Here is a 7,426-nt window from a genome sequence, read left to right on the forward strand (position 1 = left end):
CTGTCGGCACACTACGCCTGAATGGCCGGCAACGGAGAGGCCTGCTCGCTTGTTGCTGCCCTGCTATTTTATGTGGAGTGTGGTCTGCGCGCACGTCAAGAACAATCGTGCACCGGCAGCCTCAACGTCTGGCTGCCGGCCACCATGAAGAAGGTTGCTGTGCGTCCGGTGCCGGAAATCGACCTGTCGTTGTCGATCATGAAAAAACGCCGCCTAGACGAAAACCTGAGAGCGCAGGCATTGCGCCGGAACCATGCCCACGACCAACCGTGCTGGCACCGGCGGCCGCTGAATGACAATTCTTTGACTCAGTGATCGAGACAGGGCAACGACCGGCTGTGGCAAGCACAAATCCGCGGTACAGTGACCTTTATGTGCCGGCAGTACGAAGCTGCAAGGGTGCAGATCTGCATCTGCTGTATGACAGAACTACGGTCGGTCTAACTTACGATCAACTCTTCGTTCACTGCAGCAAAATGTATGCCACACTGGAAGTAAATGAAAAAGCTGTGTCCAGCATAGAAAGGAGGAAAAGAAAACAAAGCCTCAGCACCAAATGATATTCTTACAGAGCTGGTCACATAACAGCATCAACTCTTTACGATGTTTGCCACACACAGATTGACAAGCCGTCTATCAGCCTTGTGAAGCGGCTTTGCTACCCACATGAGAACAGGTTTTCATCTCCGGCAGTCCGCTATGGAAAGGATAATGAGCCGAATGCCCTGAAAGCGAACAAACTGCTATGCAGCACAACTCATGATGGTGTCATGTTTTAAGAGTCAGGGCCGCTGGTTTCCAGCAAACATGTTTTTCTTGCCGCAACGCGTGATATGCTCAACGAGTGCCGATGCTGCGGCAAAGCTCTCGTAGAGGTGAAATGCCCGTGGTCTGTTCGTGCTGGAAAGTTATCTGACCTTTTACAAGTGAAGAGCTTTCTTTTCGAAAATGAGGGATCACTTTGGCTAAACAGAAGCCATCGCTACTATTGCCAGATGCTAACCAAGCTACTTGTGCGGCAGCGCAAGTATTGTGATTTTGTTTTGTGGAAGAATAAGGAAATTAGTGTTGAGAGGATGCAAGCGGACAACTGCTTTACAACAAAGTTTCTTGGAGTCGCAGAAGCATTTTTTCGCAAAGTTTCAGAGCTTTTTAGTCGCTGGTTTACCAGAGGCCTTGAAAATCAACTTGCAGATGCAGACCAACTTAATGCAGCCTTAGCTGCCACCATGCAGGAAGATCATAGCCAAAGCAGCCAGTCTGTTTCCACTGACAATTGGAGCAATAAATTCTGCTCATGTAAAGGACCAAAAGAAGGCAAAATGATTGCTTGCGATGGGCTTAACATACCAGTAGAGTGGTACCACTATAAGTATGTAGGGTTGAAACAAACTTCGATAGCAAAACAATGGTTTTGTGCAAATAGTGAAGAAATGTGCTTATGATTGTAGATGGACAGATGATGCTGGCACTTACTGAAATTTTGGCTTGGTTTGTGAAATTTAACGTTCCGACATGACTCAAGCCGACGGACACTGCAGCGGAGAGCTCTGAATGAACTTCAACCACCTGAAGTTCTCTAACATGCGCTGATATCACACAGTATCTCTTGCTTGGAGGCGAAATGCAGCGGCGACAGCTGGGATCGAACCTGTGCTCAATATCAGCAACCAAGAATTGAAAATAGATGTGTTAAATGTCAAAAATGTGTCATCATTTGTTGTTCAAATCATTTCACTTGTGTAGAGCTCAATTGCTGTCCGCAGTGAGGTTGCCTTAGTCTAGTCATCAAAGTGGTGTTAAACAGTGTCATTGCGTAGTGCTGAACTGCGGTATTTATGCAATACCAAGGTACTTGTTTAGACATCTAGTTCCGTTTTAATTTAAGCGCTTTAGTTGAATGCGTTGACGGGTCAACTTTCGAACTGCTACACTGATCATTGTACTTTAAAGGCGCCAAAACCACACACACACAGGAGAGAATAGAACTGGACAGAGCACATGTCCCGTCCTCTTCTCTCGTGTGTGTGTGTGTTGTTTTGGCGAATTAGAGTACAATGGTCAATTACCAACTAGCCGAACAAGAAGTTCTCTTATGTTACACTGATCTTGATTAAACTTTCCTAGACCTTATGCTATGAGTACGTGCATCAATACCTTTTCTTTTCAAGCATGCAAACAGTTGGAGACTGCTGGTTTAATTAATAAGGGCCCTCCATCCAGTGTGGTTGTTTGCTTACGCCTTTGGTGCATATAAAAAAAATGGCAGTGGCTTAGCTCGGCTATGCCAGGATATACGTACCGTAAGGTACCTTTCCCTGGCAGAACTTCTTGTGCTCACTTTATGTTTGGCAATGAAAGACATTGTGTATAAAGATCTTTTATTCATTTTGCTTGACAGAGACGAGGACTGCCCGATGATCTTTGAAGCAGCATGCAGCGGTCTCAATTTTGTCGATACAGTATTTCGATTTGGTAGAGCCTCTTTAGTATACAAGCTCTATGGGCTCCGTGCGCTGGTATGGTGGCGCCAGCAGCGACCACATCGCCAGCGCCGCCTCGTGGCACTCGCCGCATTAACCGGACGCTCAGTCACGGCCAGTCTCTCGAGGGCAGACCGCGCGCCCCTCGAGACTGGCCGTGGTGGCCTTGCGCCTTCCTCCATGCCCGATGCGTTCGCGTCAGCGCGGCCGCATAGCTGACTCACACTGACCGCGATGTCATTCTGAGTCAACGCCTGCTTCTCTGCGGATTTCAACGCATTGAAAGCCTTGACGCCACCGCTGCTACATTTCGTTTCAATTGCTTTCAGGTTGGGCTGATCACCGATTGCGAGCAACCATGGTTGTGTTGCAGTCCCGACGGCACTGCAATATCAGGCAGCGCAGTTGAGCTTATTGAGATTAATTAAGTACCTTTACAGTTTGTGAAACAAGTCTCCAATTGGCTCAGATAATGAAATCAGCTATGTAATTTACATGCACTGTGACATCCACTATGTGAATGGTCGGCTAGAATTGCGAAAAAAGCAAACTTACTACACACACACACAGATATATATATATATATATATATATATATATATATATATATATATATATATATATATATATATATTGTAGGGGTGTGTTTATTCGGTGAACCCAGATGATTCCAGCCGCTCAGGGGAGACTCGCAGCGAAGCGTCAGGCGTGGCGAAAGAGCAAGGCAGCGAACAACTTCTTCGTCCTGGAGAGCGGCAGCACGCGACGCATGTCAGTGGTTATATCGATGAAGATTACCACACTACAGTTTCCCCCCCGGGCAGAGAAGGAGCCATCCTGGCGACTCATGGTGCCGAAAGGACAGACGGATCGTAGTAGGGCTTGATTCGGTCCACATGAACTATTTCGCGTCCACGGCGACGCAAGTCCGCAGATGGCGTAACGGGCTCAACTACGTAGTTCACAGGAGATGTTTTTTGAAGCACTCGGTATGGACCGTGATACCGAGCAAGAAGCTTCTTTGACAGGCCGGCGGTTGTGGCAGGAACCCAGAGCCACACCAGGGAGTTGGGCGTATATGAAGGCGCCTCACCAGTGTCACGATGGTGTTTTTGTTGCCATTGATTTTCCTTTGTGAGCGAACGAGCGAGCTGACGGCATTCTTCTGCATACTGGGCGGCGTCCGAGAGTGGCGTCGATTCAGAAACATCAGGGCGGTAGGGAAAAAGCGCGTCCATTGTGCAGGTTGGCTCGCGCCCGTAAAGAAGAAAAAAGGGAGAGAATCCAGTGGTGGTCTGTATCGCAGTGTTGTACGCGTAGGTTACGAAGGGAAGAACGTGGTCCCAGTTGGAATGAGCGTCGTTGACGTACATGGCCAGCATGTCACTCAGAGTACGGTTGAAGCGTTCTGTCAGGCCATTCGTCTGAGGGTGGTAAGAAGTAGCGGTGCGATGAATGATGCGACATTCTTTCAGTAGGGCCTCGAGAGCGTCGCTCAAGAAAACGCGTCCGCGGTCACTGAGCAGTTCCTTCGGAGTCCCGTGGCGAAGAATCAAGTTGTTGAGAATGAACAAAGCAACGTCTCTTGCAGAGGCAGAGGGTAACGGTGATGTTTCAGTGTAGCGAGTCAGATGGTCTACTGCCACAATAATCCACCGGTTTCCAGCAGGAGTAGTCGGAAGAGGGCCATAGAGATCTATGCCAACGCGGTCAAACGGACGAGCAGGGCAGGGTAACGGCTGCAACGAAACAGAGGACTTCTGAGGAGTTTTGCAGGCCGGGTAGGGACGTCACACAAGACGGTATCACAAAGAGGTAAAAAGGAAACTTCCGCGCGGGCGCAGTCAATAACGGCATGATGAGTGGAAAGGAAATCGTAGCCCAGGATGATGTCGTGTGAGCAGCGAGACAGTACAATAAACTCGATGGTGTATAAGACGTCTTCGATGAGAACACGGGCCGTGCACGCCGCTGAGGGATGAATGCGCTGTGATGAGGCGGTGCGAAGCGAAAAGTCGGAAAGTGCGGTGGTCACCTTACGAAGACGACGGCAAAGAGCTTCACTGATGACTGATACGGCAGCGCCCGTGTCGACTAGAGCGAGTACTGCGACGCCGTCGACAAACACTTGAATTACGTTAGTGGGAGAACACCGAGGACTTGAAGAGTTCGAACCAAGCGCAGTTCTTGCCCCGGGAACTGCGACTGTTAGTTTCCCTCAACGGTGCCGGTAGAACGTCGGAGTGGGGACGGGGAACGGCGACGAGGGGAAGGTGGAGAAGGTGACGAGGGGAAGGAAGATTACCACACTACAATATATATATATATATATATATATATATATATATATATATATATATATGATAGTGATCAGATGATAGTGCTCTATATCCTGCAGGATCGACACTGCTTTACTTTGTGTATTCACCTCAGAGAAGCATAGCTCTAAGCATACATAAATATGATAGGTTTCTTGCTGATTATCTTCCACAGTTAGAGGACTTTCATTTCAGGAATTTCATGAAGGCACCAACTGCATGAATTATTTTGGTCACATTTTTTTGGTATATACTTAACTCTAGAAACGCCGCCGCGGTGGCTCGGTGGTTATGGTGCTCAGCTGCTGACCAAAATGACTGGAGTTCGATCCTGGTTGCGGCGGTCGCATTTCGATAGAGGCGAAATGCTAGAGGCCCGCGTACTGCGCGATGTCAGTGCACGTTAAAGAACTCCAGGTGGTCGAAATTATCTGGAGGCTCCTACTATGGCGCCGCTTATAGTCTGAGTTGCATTGGGACGATAAACCCCATTAAAATCAAAAGATTATTTCCAGAAATTAAGAGTTTAGCGATGTTGTGAAATCCAAAAAATATATATAGGGAAATTTGAACCACTCACTTTTATTCTTTTTATTCGTCCAGGACAAGATTTGAGATCTCAGAAATGCAACAAATAAAGATACAAATTTTTAAACCACTGTAGGAAATAGAATGATGAAAATAAATACACAAACGCTTAGGTGGAACATTGGGAAAAACGACATAAGCACTCTCATAAGCAAGGCGTCGCTCTCACAGCATACACACACGCACGAAAAATAAACTATAAACAAAATTGACGCACTGAACCACAGATGCGCATACCAAACGAAGACTAGAACTTCAGATGCTAGCTCCAAGAACTTCACTGTAGACCATTTCCTGTGACTGACTGAGCTCATTCCTTCCCTTTACATAAAAACATAAAGCAACTCCTACCAATGATGTCACGTTCAAAACACCCCAGTCAGTGTAAACCCTTTCCCAGTTCACACTCATTAATTTAATTCCACAGTGCATTCATTTCCAGCAGACCCTCTGTGCATGAGCGAGCATGCACGACATCCAAGTAAAGCGTTAAAATATATTCGGTACATTGGCTGCAGTGTTTTCATAGCTTTTATGACATTGATAAACACAGCAGTAGGTTGAGCACCCATAATTATCTCAGTTTGTTTTCGCCTTCGGACGAAACACCTCACCGCTCGCATTGCTCACTGCGAACTGAACCAGAGAGCTGCGTTGGCTGCGTCCGCCTTTCGCCACCGCTGTTAACCAGGTGGCGCCACTCGCACGCGCCAAACTGCAGCGCACGGAGCCTATAGTAGTTCGTCATTCTGTAGTCTGGACGTGAGGGTCCGATTCCAAATTACAAACTTTTCTTTCATTACTAAGAGAGCCCTGTTTTCTGTGAAGTCACCCAAAGTTCCACACAACTGTGTAACCGCGCCGTAGGCTGGTATACACGTGGCGACCACATCTATCGCCTGCTTAACAGATGTTCTAGGGCGCCGCGTAGACTCCTTGGATGATAATGCCGCTTTCCAGAAGCCTAGCACAGAAGGCTTCACCATTACTCACCGCGATTGAATGGAGATTCCTGACAGCGGTGATACCTTGTTTCACGCACACACAGATTCCAGCATTCTTATTTGGCTCTGAATCGGAAGAGTTAACCGACTCTTACCTATACCGCCCTTTAGCAGCGGCTGGACTCTCCTCTGCATGCATGCCAAACGTGATAGAAATGCCCAGTACATCTCTGCCATTTATGCGCAATCCTGCGCATGCGACGCGGGGTTCGGGTGATAGAGCGGCGAGGCGCCGACGAAGAACGCGGCGCAGCGTTGGGATCTCTCAGGTTACCATGTTATCGGCGCATGCGCACAATTGCTCAGCCGCGTGATGTCACGCTCTGCTTTGACGGTGGAGTGGGCGCGCGGCGACAGGGAAGCGCAGGCCGCCCTTTGCTCCTCTTCAGTTGCGATGGTAACGGCGCATGCGCTCAACTGGCTTCTCCCATGTACCGCGAAATGCTAGACTGGTAGCCCAGTGTAGCTCTCGCTACAAAAAGGTCTCAAAATATTGCTTGCCTGCAGATATCCACAACGCACATATAATTTAATAGGACTACATTAAGGCAAACTTCCGATAACTCAAACACAAATTTCTTGTACCTTGACGACTGAATGAGTCTACTGCAGGCACGTATTCAAGTGGAGGCCTGAGGCCCTCTCCCTCCCTTTCCAGCTCGAAAATTACCTTTCGCCACTCCCGAAAAAAATTACGGGCTGCGCGCCTGGTATACAGTATGCTAATAGCTAATCTGCGTAAACTATAATCTCAATTTTCTTTACTCATTGGAGTTGTCTTGCTCACATTTCATTTGACGTAAAGAGTACTAAGCGCTGCAGTTGTGTGATTCAAGGCATGCAATTCGTAATTTTACATGCACTGAGCATTTGTATGCCAATATTATCTGATGATGATAGTGAAAATTTATGGCGCAAGGGCATTTATGGCGAAAGAGCGCCATGGCACAAGGTAATTTCGACTTTTCAAGGAGGGGTCAAAGACCCATTTCCCAAGCATTTCAGCCTAAATTGGCCGAGCACCAGACCAGAG

This window comes from Amblyomma americanum, chromosome 4 (genome assembly GCF_052857255.1).
Source record: "Amblyomma americanum isolate KBUSLIRL-KWMA chromosome 4, ASM5285725v1, whole genome shotgun sequence".
Taxonomy (NCBI): domain Eukaryota; kingdom Metazoa; phylum Arthropoda; class Arachnida; order Ixodida; family Ixodidae; genus Amblyomma; species Amblyomma americanum.